General features: G+C 40.9%; 1 protein-coding gene across 5 annotated transcripts in view; it reads right to left on the reverse strand.

Annotated features, from left to right (window-relative positions):
• Positions 1-1631: 1631 nt before the first annotated feature.
• The window catches only part of CDK14 (cyclin dependent kinase 14), a 505722-nt gene continuing 489389 nt past the window's right edge, over positions 1632-17964 (reverse strand). For all 5 annotated transcript variants that reach the window (XM_037890727.2, XM_043541222.1, XM_037890728.2 and 2 more), the window contains one exon: positions 1632-6057. The gene's annotated coding sequence lies outside the window, so the exon portion shown is untranslated. The remainder of the gene's footprint in view (positions 6058-17964) is intronic.

A 17964-nucleotide genomic window follows, 5' to 3' on the forward strand; every position in this document is an offset into this window, starting at 1 on the left:
GGGCATAAATGTTTGCAGATTGCATGCTAAAGTGCTCAGAAAACAAATGGACCAATACCCAAAGCAGCAGTTACAACCATTAAGTTAAATCTTACATAGAATCCTCTCAAAGCTTGCATGAATTGGTGATGAAAGAAAGTATGAGCTTGGAGTTCAATTGTTGTAAAATTGGAATATGCAGTGGTAAATCGGGCAAATTGTCTTAATAGAGCTAGGAAAAATTCAGTGTTTGTTTTGAATAATTTTGCACAAGAATTGTCACTTCCATTTCATGAGAGTTTGCAACACATCAAAGTTTGATGTCTCAGTTTGATACAATAGTAATTTTCACATTACCTGCAAAACTATATTTTGGACATATTTTTAATATAAATACCATCTCTAAAAATGAGCCCATTTTTGCTCAGATATTTTTGCTAGGAAACAGTCTATTGCCACTTAAAAATAGGTCACTTTTTTTTTTTTTTTTTAAAGTGAAGCATACCATGAATAGGTTTATTATGTTCATAACAAAATGATAAAAAACAAAAAACCCCAAACATCCCTCCAACCAAGCAATTAACATCATATTAAGTCTAGATACAGTTGAAATTCGACCTATTTATTGTTGTATTTTTGTTTGCCCTACATAGATAGTGTCACCTTTAAAAAAAAATAACCTCTTCTGTGCACTATTATCATGCTACAGAATTCAGCAGAGTATTCTGGAACATGAAATTAAAAGTAGAATAAATATATGTTCAAAATTTTCTTCACTAATGCCACAATTTTAAAATGAAGCATGTACTTACATCCTATTGGTTTCAAATGCTTGTCTAATCATGTGTTTTTAAGTGGTTTGCTGAATAGGAATGTGCTTAATTATGTGCTTAAAACTAAGTGTGTGCTTACCTGCTTGGCTGAATCAGGGTTTAAAGACTCTTCAACTTATCATCTACAGAGTGCTTTTTGCTGTAGTTCCATTCCTTAAAATATAATTGTTTTCAATTTGTATAGCTCGTAAAGAAATTGTTTATAGATGGCGTTTGATTCCAGTTGAGATCCATCATATTTGTGCTTCTAGAGAGGGGCTCTGTTGGAGGGGTTCAGAGAAAGGGGAACGTATTTGCACACGTGGTGATCATTAAAAAGATTCATCTTACGTCAAAATGCCAGCTTCCCAGGGATCCCCTGACCTGCTTACATAATGCTCCAGTAAAGGATCCACATTTTAAACAGAATGACAAATTAATATCTTTTTTATGGTTAGCAGCTAGACTCAGGATTGCACATTCTTGGAAATGTGGGACCCCTCCTGCTCTGGAATTGCAGTATAGTAAAATATGCACTGTCCTTGTAATGGAAAAGACTCCACAACAAGTATGTACACAAGAGAAGCACCAAAAACAGGATAAGTATTTAGAAATTTGGCCATCCTTCCTAGCATGCTCCCCAGCCAGAATCTTTAGTCATGTTCTTTAAATATTAACTTGATCCTGAATAGGTAATGTACAGTGAAGTATATTAATGATTTATTGTAACGTTGCCTTAACAAAAAGTTTTTAAAAAATGTTCATAAGCACTATCCTTCTCATTTATCTGCAAAGAAATTTGTACTGTGTGGTAGTTCTACACAGCAAGCACCAAGGAGAGAAGAGAGATTCTGCTATCCTTTATTCAATATCATGTTACAAGAAAACAGTTACAGCTGACAAACCATTACATCTTTCATAATACAGACAAATTACAAATTGTAACAAATGTCACATTTATTTTACTGTACTGTTTACTATGCTGCTGTTCTGAAGTATGTGTGTGTATTTATATATATATACACACACACATATATAATTACATTAACATTGTTTTCACGTACCAAACCCCTGTTAAAAAGAATGCCTCTTACTGCGTCATACAAAAAGCCCAACTGAAGTTGGTGAGTACGTATTTTGTATGCAGCACTGTCAAAATGCAATTTTGGGGCGGGATTTTTTAGTGCATCCTCTTATTTTTGCTTATGTGAAAAAAATGCAAGGCAGTAACATACAGTTATGTCCACCTATATGTTGGTAGGGGAGATTATTGTTATAGGTGGCAAAACCACATATTTCTATTTATATGGGATGTCAGTAGTTTGCCCCCAAGTATGTACAGCCTAAACATCATTTTATATAAACAAAGGTTACAAAACCAATAATATTCACAGAGGAGTATTTTGTATAGAAGCATAACGTAGAGCACTGAGAACACGTTTCGTCATGTGTGCACTTACAAAGAACACACTGAGGTGTATTTCTCCCACCGATCAGTGGGAAATTGATTATTGTAACGTCCTTGAGCATTAGTGGGAGTTCCCGGTGTAAAGTTCTCCCTCACACCAAGGGCAAGAATAGACCCCAATGTCTGCAGCATTGCAGATAAGCGTTTTCATGTGCTGCATGAACAGATTTGCTATCCTAAACCATGCTTTTCTGAAACCCACCCACCACCCAATCCAGGATACTATGCAGTGATGTAATGTTGATACTATCATAGTGCTAAGGGGTCCTGACTAGTGCTGTGCCGCGCCCTACTGGATATGGTTCATGTAGGACAGATGAACTGAACCCAGCAGGATTGAAGATCAAAGCCAGCTGGAGATGGTAACATATATGGTTAAGTTCTATGAACCTGAACTTCGAAGAAATCCTCCCTTCCCACAGATCAGCCCCATCAGCACCTCTCCTTTCCCCTCCACCTACTATTAATATTTTTATGGAGCTACGACATGCCTTTGCACTTTTACTGGCCCACTGCCACGCCCCCGGATTTTCAGGGATGTCAGGCAGCTGCCCCCCTTCCCTCAGGAAAAGCCACCACCTCCCCTCAACATCAGAAAGAATCTTCAAAGGACCAGCAAGGCGGTAGAAGGGAAATTATCCCACTGTTGCTGCCAGCCATGGTATTATTGACTAGGGGCAGGTAGTGTCCCATAGCTTCACAAACTATTGTGCTCGAGGGAGTAATGGCCATTCCTACCAATGCTAAGCAGCTAACCCAGTGCTTGGGAGTGTGAAGTGCTACCTAACGTGATGCAGCGGCTGATAGCAGGAGCAGGAGTCTTTCCTGGCTCCTGCTTGTCTCTTCAAGAGCCAATTTGCCTCCTCTTGCTTCCCTGAAGACTCTTTTAGATTTGGGGGTCAGCAGTGGGCCTGTGCAATGCACCCTGGAAAGTATTTAGAGGGAGAATGGCCAGCCAGTACTTCTTAGGGGAGCAGTGGAGGAAACACCCAGTTTCAGGATGCTGCAGCAGGATTGTTTAGTCTTCCAAAGAGAGATCCAACGTTTAGTTGGGGTTCCTAGTTGATGGGTATTGGAGGGTGACAACTCGCTAAATACGGGCTGCTCTGGAAGGAGAGGGAGGGGGAGCAGAGCCGTACAATCACAACCACCCAGGGCTAGGGAGCTTTTTGACACCCAGCCTGATGTTTGCAGTTGCACTAGAACTCAGAGCCCTATCTGCTGTTGAGTGGGTTTGAGGATCTGTGTGAATCTTTTCGAAGCCTTACTCCCAACCCCATCAGCTGTCTGAATGCAAGCTGTCCGTCCATGAAGACAAACGCTCCACATTTCAGAACTTCCTCAAGAGAATAATAAATCTGCTAATGAGCACAGGCCACAGTGTTCAAACTTGGGTGTTTGAAGTTAGGTGTGTAAATAAGTGACCTGCTCTTCAGGAATACCGAGTTCCCAAAATTCCACTGGGAGTTCAGAGGTGTGCTCAGCCCCTTTGAAATTTGAGTCACTTTCTATTTAGGCACCTAAATCTAAATTCACATACCCAACTTCAGGCACTCAAATTTGAACATTTTGGCCATAACCATTAATGATTTCAATGGTTGTTTAAAAAGGGGGAGAGAAGAGAGTGATGATATACACTTGATTTAAGCAAATGCTATGCTTGATTTACCATGGATAAGTAAGGTGCTAGACTTGTATCCTTCCGAAGGGAACAGTTGGGGGAATTACTCTCTATATCAAACCACCAGATGTTTCATGGAGAAGCATAATTGCTCACCCTCCCTATTTAAGCTGACAAAGTAAAAGATATAGGACTAAGGAACTACCCTTATTTTCCTAATTGAAAGCTTTATTACGTTTTCAAAAATTCTTCAGATTTTTGAAGTAAAGCCTTTCTTAAAAAATAGCTAATTTTAAACATCAAATTGCATATGATTTAAGTAGCAAAGATAATGTACAAAAGATTTTTCTCTAAAAAATAAAATTAAACATGTAACTCAAAGCAAATGACATATAAGGCAATTTTAGTTTGTGATGAGTTTGAAAAGTTCAGTGGGCTTGCTGCTTATTTTTTCCACCTCCTGTCCTTGTAAGTACCGGAATGAATTTGTAGTAAGATTTAAAATAGGATTGTGATTTAAGTAGCTTTCATGTAGTTTTTACAAGTTTCTAAACGACAGAGATGTCACAGGGGGCATATGGTTTTAATGACTGTGCAACTATTGGGTATATTTTCACATCTTAACTGTGTTTGAAAGTACAGAACAATGTTCACCGTAGTTCATAAAAGGAAACCTCTACTGGTAGCTTTTGGACAATCTAGGATTTGCCTTGTTGGGTGTTCTTTCCTAGTTCCCAACAGAAACACTGCTGAGTTTAATAAAGGGGCAGTAACCCAACTCTTTCCCCCTTTCCCTCCAAACAAAACACTAAATGCGAAACCAATGTGGTTTTTGGCAGTTGATGCATCCAGGAAGCAGAGGAACTTTATGTTTTCAATAAAATAGTCTAACAAGCCCTTCTGTTCAAGCACCGTTATAACTCAACAGCAGGATTTGCCCCATTCCCAGTCTCTCTGAATTCAAAGTTTCATACATTAGGGCAATCATATTCCACAAGTTCCCCTCAAGCCCTGCCTCCCCAGTCCAGGGGAGCTGGGGTCTCCTTTTTTTAAAAATGACATAACTGCACTGTTTGCCAAGTTTGCATTTGAGTGATTCAGTCAAAAAAGAACTTAAATACACGGTAGCTGGTGGTGTCCTCCAATCGGATTAAAATGTCTAAGGAGAGTAAGTGAAAGTGCTTTGGTGTGGAACAGCAAACATTTTAGATCAGGGTGACTTTTCATTTTGCTTTCTAAGAAGCAAAACAACAAAGGTAGTTTTAGTGGCTCCTTCAGCAAATACGGTTTCTGCACCCTAGCGTCTGTCCTAAAGTAAACTCAATTCTGTTTCATGCTCTTTTTGTTTTCTTTTACAGAAAATATTCCAGAAGTTAAATAGGGTGTGGAAAAAGTAAGTAAAGATGGAGCCAAGACCTATAAAATGTATTTAAAAATCTATATTAGCGAAGGGTAAGGAATTCATCACTGTATCTGTTAGTATAGTATGTCCTGTCATTTTTTCTTCACTGCAGGCCTATTTTGTAAAGTGGCATGCTATGCAGCCTACACAGAATAACCAAATGCTGACTTTCTAAATAAACATGCAATTATTTCCAGGTTTAAAAAAAATGGATGTGAACATTCTGAAGAGGTAAAAATCCACTCTAGGAATAATGGCAAGACACTGTACTTGTCCGTCAATCTGAGGACTTGGGCTTGTCTAGCTAGAAATAGCCTCCCTACTGGTTGAAAAATATGTCCAACTCTCAAAGAAAACACACATCTTTATGCAACTATTGGGTTTTATGTACAGACATTACTGAACAAGCGTGAACACCCAATGTGTTGTCTTAACGTATTTAAGACCTTGCTGGTGAAAGCATAAAAATCTTTACAAAGAGGCTGTGCTGCAGTGGAAAATCAAACAAAATCAAACGCAAAAGGCTGAAAAGAGTACATCCCATGTACCAGTAAGCAAAAGCTAAATCTTCACATAGTTCTCTGAAATCACAAGGTATCCAAATGCGTGCAAGGTTTTAAGTAAATTGCAGGGAAAAACTGGGTCTTGCCAGCTTCAGTTTTCTTTTGAATGAAATCCACCAGAGAGAGAAAAAGGAGACAGGGCCACGGTTCCTTCAAATCATTGGTCCTCTCATTAGGTTTTGTTTCCCTCCTGTAGAGTGGTGAGCGTAATCCTGTAAGGAAAAAATAGAAATTATAAAAGACTTGCATCATTTTATGATTTCTGAACCTAAAAAATATGTTTGCCCAAAGCCAGCCCTCATTACTTTATTACTCCCACTCTGACCAAAATACTACAAACCAAAACATATTTAGATGAGGTGTCTCAACAAAGCAGCAAACCTAAAGCAGTGATCCCCAAACTTTTTCTGTCGCACCCCACCTTACCCGTAATGGAATCAGCCACGCCCCCATGGGAATCGCGGTCAGGAGCCAGGCCATGGCCTTACTCAAAGTCCGGGAGGCGGTCGGAAGTGGAGTCTTATCTGGGGCCAGTACCCGGGGTTGGGAGCAGAGCTGTGGCTGGGGCCGGGGCCGGAGACAGAGCAGAGCTGGGAGCAGAACGGTGCTGGGTAGTGCTCCCTCCCTGCCCCCCGTAGGGGCTGGCCCAGGCCCCACCGCACGTGCCCCTCCGAATGTTCCTTTGCGTTTCCCAGGGGGGCGCGCCCCGCAGTTTGAGGACCACTGCCCTAAAGCCAGCATTTTCCAATTGGGTGCCTAAACTGAGGTGCCCAAGTCCTTATTAAGGGATCTACATAAAAGTGGCCTACTCTTCAGAGGGGCCATGAGCACCACCACATTCAATTGGGAGCGTATACACAGGTATACGTGGTACCGGACAGCTGTCTCTGCAGGAGATGCTCAAGCCCTAGGCAGGTAAAGAGGAACTTGCTGCTTATTGGTGTAGCATTTGGAGTTTATAAGCTATGTCTGCTCCCTTCCCTTGCTGCTTCTCCTGTACTGCACCCAGCAGTTGCCCTAAGGACCATTCTCCTCTCCTAACCAAGGACTGGGCAGCTGAGGCTGATCTACCTGATAAACAGATTCCCTCAGACTTTACCCAAAAAGGGAGTTCACTTATACGTAGGTATATATAGCAAATAGCTCTGTAAACTCCACCTGGTAATGATAAACACCCAGGAACACAAAACACTCATTTTTATTCTGGTGCTTTTCTAGCATACGTATGTTGTAATCATTTCCCTAGTTTTATCTTTGAATCATGCCAATGATTTCCATTTCATCAAACTCACTCCCAATTACTGATTGTGAAAAGATGGCTTGTGATCATTCTGCTATTTATTTGGGGCCAGCCAAACAGATTGAGGACCCGGAGGGCATGATCCCGAAGTATTAAAATAAAAATCCCATTGTCTGTAATAGGAGCTATAACTGAGTAAGGGCTGTAAGAATCAGATCCACTGGAAGGATTTAAGTTTTGTCACTAGCACTTTTAACCTTCAAAAATCTCCAAATGGATTTCTGTACAAGTCCTTTGCTGATGAAGATCAGGAATTCTGTAATTACTAAAGACTGGTTTGAAATACAGATATAATTTTTAAAACAACTGGTTTTTCCAAAAGATGAGATTTGAACTATGGGCACTTGTTACACTTTTAAGTGCAATTGCAAGGATAGATTGACATATACAAGAAAACAGCACTTAAAAAGGCAGTTACGTAAAAATATTTATCAGACTTAGAGCTGTGTTGGAATTAGCACCTCCTAAAACTCCACAAATCAAACGGTAGGCGCCACAGACTCCAGTCTATAAGGACCTCATTTCAACACCAGGAAAGAAACGATGAAACAACTGCCTGAAAAACTAATGCAAACTGCAGCTTCAAGCATAAGACTTTAATTGCTTTTTTCATCAGAAGTAGCTTAAACAATTTCCACCTTTTGCAATTTCTCTTTCTCCACCCATGCCAGGCTCATTACCACAGTCCCTGAGTGCTCCTCTCCCTCCCCATTAAAACTACACAGCACCTGAGCTGGATCAACAAGAACACATTATGAGTGGTGTGTGGCAGTCAGTGTCTTATGGCCTCTTGGCGTTTGTTCGACCATCTCTGGAGTCCTATGTGGGTTGTTTTCCAATTGCCTTTGTGGTTCATTTTGGACACCTACCAACACTTTACTCCAGGCATCCACATGAAAATCCCACTCTTTTGCTGGCTGCTGGTTACGGTTGATGACTCAGTAACTCTTGTTTTAAAAAACATATTGAAGATGACCTCTCTAGCTGACACTTATGTAAGTTTAGCCAAAAAAGAAGCGCAATATTTTGGGGGTTCAAAATTTCACTAGTGCTCAATGGTGACATTTTGTTGATAATATTCCCCAAATTCCAAGTTTTCATAAACTAACACTGCTTAGTGGAGACCCCCACCATCCTCTAAGGAAACAACTTATAAACAGGAAGATATACAGATCAGTGGGGATAGATGGGTCTCTGCCACCTTGGGTTTATATGCCGCACCCCTAATTTTGGTCTGGTTGCCCTGCTGATCCCTGCGCTGCTTAAAAAATGTCATTGCAGGCAGAGAACAGCTGGCCAGACTATAGGGGTAAGCATATAATGCTGGAGTCCCGGGACTTGGTATAACAAGCAAAGCAGACATCATCCAATATGAATGGCAAAATGATTGGGACATAAGACAAGACCCTGTCCAGATGCTGCTTTTCAAAGTAACCAGATCTGGGATAACAAAGCTTGAGTCTCTGGCATTTGTAACAGAAGAACAGAGAAAGAAGTTTCCACTAAGGGCACAAACTGCTTTTTGCCACAGTGAACAAACAAAAACTTTCCCAGTGACACTAAAGATTTCCAGTTGCAAAACACCTAAATTCTCCAAGCTTTGACTCTCCATGTAAAACTGATCAGACACAGACAACTGTCGAATGAAGGGCCAAGATCTGTGAGATCGGGGCCAGCTCTAGGTTTTTTGCCGACCCAAGCTCCGAGAGCGCAACTGCCCAAGCAAAAATAAATAAATAAAATGCCGCCCCTGGAATTGTGCCACCCCAAGCACGTGCTTGCTTTGCTGGTGCCCAGAGCTGGTCCTGAATGAGATGCTACAAGCCCTCTGTGCCATGCCACGCACTCTTCATTCCCTGGTGACATTAATGGAAGTTGAGGGTGCTCAGTAGCTCACAAACAGATGTTCAGCACTTCACAGAAACAGGCCAGCCGTTGTGGAGAACACAGGAACCAGGGGTCACCCAATGGAATTAATAGGCGGCAGGTTTAAAACAAACATAAGAAAGTAATTCTTCACCCAACGCACAGTCACCCCGTGGAACTTGTTGCCAGCTGATGTTGTGAAGGCCAACAGTTCAGAAAAGAATTAGATAAGCTCAGGGAGGATAGGTCCATCAAAGGCTATTAGTCAAGATGGTCAGGGATGCAGCCCCATGCTCTGGGTGTCCCTAAGCGTCTGACTGCCAGAAGCTGGGAATGAGCGACAGGGAATGGATCACTCGATGACTACCTGTTCTGTTCATTCCCTCTGAAGCATCTGGCACCAGCCACTGTCGGAAGACAGGATTCTGAGCTACACGGACCATTGGTCAGACCCAATAGGGCCATTCTTATGCTAGCACAAATGATTTATGACACTAAACAGCAGAAGCTGCCATTTTACATGCTGGGAAACACTGACAGCATCATTTTGGTTACAAGATGGAATAAGGACCGACAGTGGTGATTAAGATGTGGAGTAATGTTCAGAGCTTTCTAGAGAGGCTCCTTTGTTTTTCTGCTGTGGCGCTGAATAAGAACCCTCCGAACTGTTATAGTGCAGTTCTCCCATCCCCAGCGCTGACTGCTTTGGAGACACCTTTCCTTTGGCTTTCAGGTTGGGATGCAGTCATTCCGAAAGGGTTACTGAAGAGCAGTGGGGTCCACGCTGCCCCCACCCTTCAAGCACGAAACATCGAAGACCCAAGGCTGTTTCTCCACACGATACCATAGCACAATTCCCAATTGTGCTCCTTAGCAATTCTGCTTTTGCATGTAAAAAAGGAGATCCATTTTAGAAAAATCCTCACTAAAATTGCTTATTTTTTTTTCTGATCATACAAATCAAAGTTTTGCTTGGTGACTTTGCAGATCGTGTGTATGGCCCCTGGTCACAGCTTTGCTTATAAAAGCATAAGCTGTAAAATGGAATATTTACAATTTATGATTTCCCAAGAGCAAACAAGGGCTCTTTCAGATCTCCTTAAAATACCTTCTGACATGAAACAGACTGCCTTAAAAATGAACTTTTATTTTTGCACTGCAGGATGAGGCAGTTTAGATTTTCATATAATCTCTATTAAAAATAATAAAAGATTATAAGCCAGTTAATGATGCATCTGAAATATTTAATGATGCAAATCAAGCCATGTAATTGTATGTAATTGTAACTGTATGAAATTCTGTGCTTCATACACCCTGTTTTGTCATACAATTTATTAATCCAGCTTAAAAATAAGCAATGAATAACTGTATAATATTGCAGCTGTTGATGTAATAGCAACACTATTAAAGGATACAAAAGCTTTGTATTTTAAATATTAATTCGAAGTTTCAAGGCCTGGGGCAAGGGTGGGATGACTCAGAGGCCAACAATTCCTGAAGATTTTCTTTTTTTTAATTTATAAAAGGACAGTTCTTCCCTTTAAAAATATTTATCTCTGGTTCCCTTACAGGCTACTTTTGGCAGCCTCAGCATCCTTCTCAAGGTGCTATTAATTAGGGAGTAAATTATAAAACGGGGTAGAGGTGTGCTCATGCAGAGTCCTTAACATGCAAAGCACACTCCGGGTACAGTTCTATTTACACGGCTGACTGTTGGCACCACTTTAGACAGTTCATTCCTATGAAATACGGTTGTAAACACAAATGCAACCGGATAACCAGGGGAATACTGCATTTCCTGGAAGGTGAAATATACTGGCAATTTAAGACCATCAACAATGGTCCCCTCCCCATATTAATATACCCAGCTATTGCTCCAGAAAATTGTATAATATTAATAGATAATACATTTCTTTCTTGCTTATTTTTTATTAATCTCTGTACGAGTGAAGCCATTAAAACAAATATATTATCGATAAAATTTGTATTCCGGTAATATCTACATGCAGCTGTTTGCTATAAATGTTAATTAATTGGATCACCAATACCCATAATGCAGCTTTATTCTGACCCGCATGCCCTATGAACTAGATTTTTTTTGGATTCAGTTTTCTTAAAACCAACTGTCAGCATCATGTGATGGAAGAGATGAAAAATGAAAATGAGCATTCCTGCTGTGCAGGTGAGTGACCTGTGGGAGACAGCTCTGCCTGGCAGGATTTTTACACGTACCATCAGACACAGACCAATTGATTAGATCATCGTATACCCGCCACCAACTAGGCTCAAGAGACTAATTAGAGAGAGTACTGCCTGCGCAGGCACCCCATTGACACCTAATTTGCTCAGCCAAAGCCTTTGGGGAGAATGGATTATCTCTGCAGCTGCACTTCATGCATTTCTGATTGGAGGCATAAGCAAGACGTACTTCATCACTCTCTTGAGCAAACTGAATGTATAAGCCCTTAAGTGCTGAATACAAGCAAACAGAGAAATTAAATCAGGACAGCCTCTTATAAATGCTTCACCCCCCTCAAATATAGGTACATATACATACATTATTTTAGCTCTGTCTATATGCACACGCATGTATATACATAGCATGTATAAGAACGTGTATGCATAAAGGTATGTAAAACATACATATAAATACAAATACATATAAAAGGTATGTAAAACATTATATAAATACATATTTTAAAAAATACAATTTTTATATATTACGAGGTACTTTGTTTCTCAAATCGATTTGCACTGCGGCAAGATTTAAAAAGAATTATTGTTGTGTTTTATGAAAAAAATTATTTGCAGTATTGTTAGCTTACGCCTTCCATTTCTCCACAGGCCAGGATCAGTACAGACAGCCGCCTGTTAGGTTTCTTTACATATCTTCAGTGGCATTAGCTCAGAGGTGAAATAAGTGATTATTTCAGTACCGATTGTAGCTCATTTGTAGGCTTCTCTTCCATAGGCTAAACCATACAGCTGGTTTGTTGAGGAATACTATTCACTGAGGCTAAGTATATCGCTACTCAAAACTGGTTTCTCCTGGGCTTTAGTTTTATCCAGTTATTCCATGGTCCTGCAATGCACTGGTGAGCCAAGTCTTAAGGCCAGGATTAAAAATTTATTTTAAAATAGATTTTTTGATTCTAGAAATAAACTATGATTTTTCCAAACCGGCAATGTTTGCAGGAACTATTTTACAGCACACTTTATTGTGCAATTCTCTAGCTCACACACCCCATAATTCAAACAAAAAAATGGCAGTCTCTCACTACCTCTCAGCTAGATCTATTAGAACTGTGCAGAAATGAGGTCTCTTATTTCCAAGACCTTGTCTATACACAAACTTGCACCAGTTTAAATCTGTGTCTTGAATTTAATTAAATTGGTGCCAACTCCTGTGTGGACACTCTCAAGTTGGTTTAAGAGTGTCCATGCAGAATTTTGCACCAGTGTAACTAAATTGATTTTAAAAGAGATTTTAGCTAAATTGGTGCAAGTTGTGTGTATAGGCAAGGTGTAAGCCCTAATTTAACCAGCTATATTAGGGCAGTGACTCTCAGCCTTTTTCATAAAATGGACCACACCTTAATACAGACGGTATCTCCTCCCATTCTGTCACACGGGCCACATTCCTTCCAGATCAATTTATATTTATTTGTAGCTGTCTTTAATTGTAGCTTATCAAGCTGGAAACAAACTGAGGAGCTAGCTCTACGTGATCAGCCAGTGTGATACAGAAGATTTACTCATATGCTATGAAATATCATCAGAACCATGCTCGTCAAATAAGTAAAATGTTTTCTGAGGCATTTTATTTACTCTTCTATATGTGTCTTACTTCTTTACTGTGTTCATTTGCTAATTCACGAGTCTCTCTGATTTCAGTCCCAAATAGAAAAATATTGCTGCATATTCTAAACCACGTCCAAAAACCCTAAGTTAGGAATATTAATAAAAATGTAGGCAGTGTTTGTTTTTCATAGTTCCTGATCCTGCAGAGAACTTTGCCTGGGATACTTCCTGCTCCCACACAACATCCCTCATTCAAGCACCTGAATGGAGATCATTGCTGGATTGAGATTTTGTTCTGTTTACAACTAAAAGACCCAGTAAATGAATTGCCAGATATGAAGAAGTAAACTCAACCAGAAAAAATAAGAGTACTAACATGGAAATAAATAGGAGTACTCAAATATCAATGCATTTAAGAAAATAGCAGATAGCGACCAATAGGGTTGTCACCTTTCTATTCCCAAAAAAGTGAACACCCTTGCCCCACCTCTTCCCCGAGGCCCTGTGCCCTGCTCACTCCATCCGCCCTCCCACCATTGCTAGCTCTCCCCCACCCTCACTCCCTTTCACCGGACTGGGTCGGGGGTTGGTGTGCTGGAGGGGGTTCGAGGAGTGGGCTCCGGCTGGGTGGTGCTTACCTCAGGCAGCTCCAAGAAGCGGCCGGCATGTCTGGCTCCTAGGCGGAGGGGACGGGGGACTCTGCGCATTGCCAGTACCCGCAGGTGCCAACCCCACAGCTCCCATTGGCTGTGGTTTCTGGCCAATGGGAGCTGTGGAACCAGCGCTCGGGGCGGCATGCAGAGCCCCCATGGCCACCCCTGCGCCTAGGAACTGGACATGGCGGCTGCTTCCAGGAGCCGTGTGGAACTAGGGCTGGCCGGGAGCCAGCCTTAGCCCCGCTGCACTGCCGACCAGACTTTTAGCGGCCCGGTCAGCAGTGCTGACCGGAGCTGCCAGGGTCCCTTTTCAACTGGATGTTCCAGTTGAAAACCAGATGCCTGGCAACCCTAGCCACCAAGGATAATGGGCCTATTAGTATGCTGCAGTGGACAGGGCATTAGACTGGGACTCAAAAGACCCGGTTCTATTCTTGACTCTGCCACTGAATAGATGCATGATCTTGGGCAAGTCACTTTACTTCTGTGCATGTCTGTTTTGTTTGGTTAGATTATAAACTCAATGGGGTAGGAACTGCCTCTTACTGTGTGGTATACAGTACCTAACACAATGAAGTCCTGATGTTTATTGATGACCTCCAGGTGCTCGCATTATATAACAATAATAATGAGGCAAAAATCCTGGATCCGAACAGCAGCAAACTCTGGAGTATGTGTTTGAAATCCTAACCCAGATCTGACTATGAATTTTGAACCTGTCATTATAATAGTCCCAATCAAAGCCCTAGATATCCTTTAACTTTATATTGTCAGAAATCTGAATCCAGATGTTGTAGCTTGGATGCTGTACAATACCTATTATAATGGAGGTTTGATACCTAACTGGGACATCTAGGTGCTATAGATATATAAATAATCTCTTAGAACAACAAATTTAGGGAATTTTTGCACTCAATACTCAATTACAGAATACCTTGTACACAGATCTCTCAAAATATTTTAACTAACTCTTGCACATTTGTTACTGGACAAAACAAAAATGAGTTAGCATTTTATTCACTATTTTTGTTTTCACTAATATTTGGTAACATACTTTGTAGTTTATCTTTTAACCTTTGGGTGGCTGTGGTAACTTCCAAGCTAGTTGTTTCTGTGAGTCTTTCAGCAAAAATTCTCTACTACCCCAAACTGGCCACAGCTGTATTTTTTTTTTCTTTCCTTGAGTAGAGAACAAAGCCCACAAAGCCTTTTTCAATTACCATTTGAATAAGGCTTCACATGAAAAATGGCCAGGAAGGAATCTACTATACCTCTTCCAGTCTTTGAGAATAAAATAGAGTTCTCTGCAAGTGAGCTCTGGGAAAGTTAATACTTCAGACAGAAGTACTACAAAGATAGTAGTCTTAGTGAGTTCAATATAGTTTGCAAGCAGAGTCATATGAACCTTATTTTAAAAAAGAAAGAAGCTTAATAGCTCAGTCACCAAGATTTTGGAACACATCAAGAATACAGAAATATCGGTACCTCTTCTTTCACTAGAATGTGCTTTTCAAACCAGACAATGATGGGCCAAATTCTTACAACTTCTTCCATGCTCCTGTTTGTTTTTCCGGTTTCAGCTCTGACCGTCAGCCCTCAGGCATGACACTTACAATAATTTATTGACTTGTCACCTCCGAGGTTGGGCCCAATAAGATCAGTGGGCAAAAACTCACTCACAGACATTTATCCCCACAGTTGTATAGTAAAACTAAGGAACATAACCCAAAGAGCTTGCCACGCTTTTTCTTGTCATCTGCTTGGTGGCAGTCTCCTCAGTACTGCAAACATTAGGTCTCTTACCCTTATGTTTGCAAAGAAAACTTGCCAAAGGGAACCATCTGCATATAAACTGATGCAATGTTGTCTTCCTGCATTTGCGATCAGACAACCACAACCAGTTGCTCTAGGATGTGTTTGTACTTGGTGCCTAACACGGTGGGGCCTGATTTCAGTGGGGGCATCTATGTATTACTGTAAAACAAATAAATAATAATAAAAGACATGAGCTGCCCACATTTATATCAACGTGCTATTAATGCTGATGCCTAATTAGAATGACTTAAAAGCCAAGGTGGATTTAAAAAAAAAAAGAAGCCTTTACTGTTGTTCATGCTAATCAGAAGAGGTTGGATTTAACAGAACACAAACAGGAAAGACCTATGAGGTCAGTGGTGTACTGCCTAAAGTGCTTTGGCTGCTCCTGGGTTGAACCTCTCTCTGGAGGTGTGGAATATATATGAGAGAGCAGATGGGAGAATTCCTAGGTGCACTCGATAAGCCAAACAGAATGGTGGGAGGGACTGGAAGCTTTAGCAGGAACCACCAGCCGAGGGAGGTTTAACAGACTCATTCTTCAACTAAAATAATTTCTCATAGCTCACCACTTGCTGCAGGCCTCCACTTTCTGCAAGTCTGACTTCCTGACTCACAAACAACGAATTCTTTTCAGATACGCAGAAATATAGTGAAATCTGTCTTAACTGATTCCTTAGGGGCAAAAATTGGTTGCATAATGGAGAAGGGTTACTAATAAAGGAGGAGCAGAACTGAACTCAAAAGGTTGGAGGATATTTTGGGATGGTCTCTTATGATAGGACATTGCCTAATAAAGAGCCATTTTGTACATGCTTCAGGAGAGCAGAGAGCAAGATGGGACTGAGGGCCTATGCAGTAGATGGAAATTTTGTTTTGTTTTGTTTACAGACTGATTCAGTGGAATGGCTTCTCTCATTTTTCTGACTTATCAACAATTACTCAAGAAGTAGGAGTATAACAGTTGTGTGCTTAAGGGATCAAGAAGCTTCAAGATTAATTTAATTAACAATTCAGAGACTTTCAAAGGACCAGAAAAACGTTTAAGTTCTCTGCAATCTAATTTCCAACTGCAAATGAACAGTGTAAACCACTGATGGGCAACCTGCAGCCCATCAGGGTAATCTGATTGCGGGCCGCGAGACATTTTGTTTACGTTGACCGTCCACAAGCACGGCCCCTCCCACAGATCCCAGCGGCTGTGGGTTGCCGTTCCCGGCCAATGGGAGCTGTGGGAAGCGGTGGGCTGCAGGGATGTGTTGGCCGCCGCTTCCTGCAGCTCCCATTGGCCGGGAACGGCGAACTGTGACTACTGGGAGCTGCGGGGGGCCATACCTGTGGACGGTCAATGTCAGCAAAATGTCTCGCAGCCCACAATCAGATTGCCCTGATGGGACGCATGCGGCATGCGGGCCGTAGGTTGTAAACCTTACACTGTAAGGCCAAAGGTCAAGGTGAACAGATTGAGTATTCATTCCTCAATCCAAATTTCATGAATGAAACGTACTGAATTTCTATAAATGCCTGTCAGCTGACTGATCTCCAGTGTTACACAACACTGGTATTGTGTAAGCGTCTTTGGAAGTACTTACATTTGTGAACACACTCTTTGTCTGCCTCTGAACTGAAACATCACAACTGGCTAACAGTCTCAAAGCTTCATGCAGTAATGTTTGTGGTCATCACACAGATAAAAGACATCAGTACAGAGAAAAAGTTCTGGTTTTCCTATTGATATTTCCCCCCCACTGCCCTCAAGCATATTTTGTCTATGTGTTCTGTGAAATGAAATGTCTATATAGAGCACTCTGCTAAAACATGACTGCATGTTTATATCTGATTAAAGTCCTCTGCAAATTTATATGCAAATTAGTCTGGCCTTTTGGTTCCAGGGAAGTTGCCAGTACAGGCTGCCGTGCTGCCAAGGTTGTACACTGCTAGAGTAAAGGTTTCACAATCTACTGTGTAAAATGCAATATACGTTAACTGCATGCTAGATGAGCTGTTAGCATCCACCTCCTTTGAAAAGGAAGTTTAGGGGCCACATTATATGAAGCTACAGTATCTTACAGGTAATTAAAATATGGCATTTTGCATACACATGATCAATATATTCAATTTTGCTACATGGTTAATCAATGTTCTTAGAGCACATTTAAGACTTCTGGTGCAAAATAATCAAGGGGAGCTTGTGTCTAAATCCAGATGCAATTGGTGAGAAGGAACTGCAGGAGGGTCTAAGACAGTGATACTCAGATTGAGAACTGGGAGCCGCAAGTGGCTCGTTAATGTGTCTCCTGCGGCTCTTTGCAGCACACATGATGTTAAAACACTGTGTGATTTAATTATTAACCAGTCTAAGTTATTAAACAGTCAGGATGCTTTTATTATGTTATTAACCAATTGCAGAATACTTGGTCAGTCATTCTGCTATGAGTATATATATAAATAGTATATGAAACAATGAATTTACACTCCTGTGGCTCTTTTGGGTAATGTTTATTGCTAATTTGGCAATGAACCACTGAGGTCTGAGTATCACTGGTCTAAGGAATGGTATGGATAATCTTTCTGGCTCATTTAAACAAAATAAACAAGAACTATTCAGGTCTTAAAGATAGCTCCATGAAGTACTGAAAATATTTTAAATAAGCACAATTCAACAGATTCAAATATTATTC

This window comes from Chelonia mydas, chromosome 2, assembly GCF_015237465.2.
Source record: "Chelonia mydas isolate rCheMyd1 chromosome 2, rCheMyd1.pri.v2, whole genome shotgun sequence".
Lineage (NCBI taxonomy): Eukaryota > Metazoa > Chordata > Testudines > Cheloniidae > Chelonia > Chelonia mydas.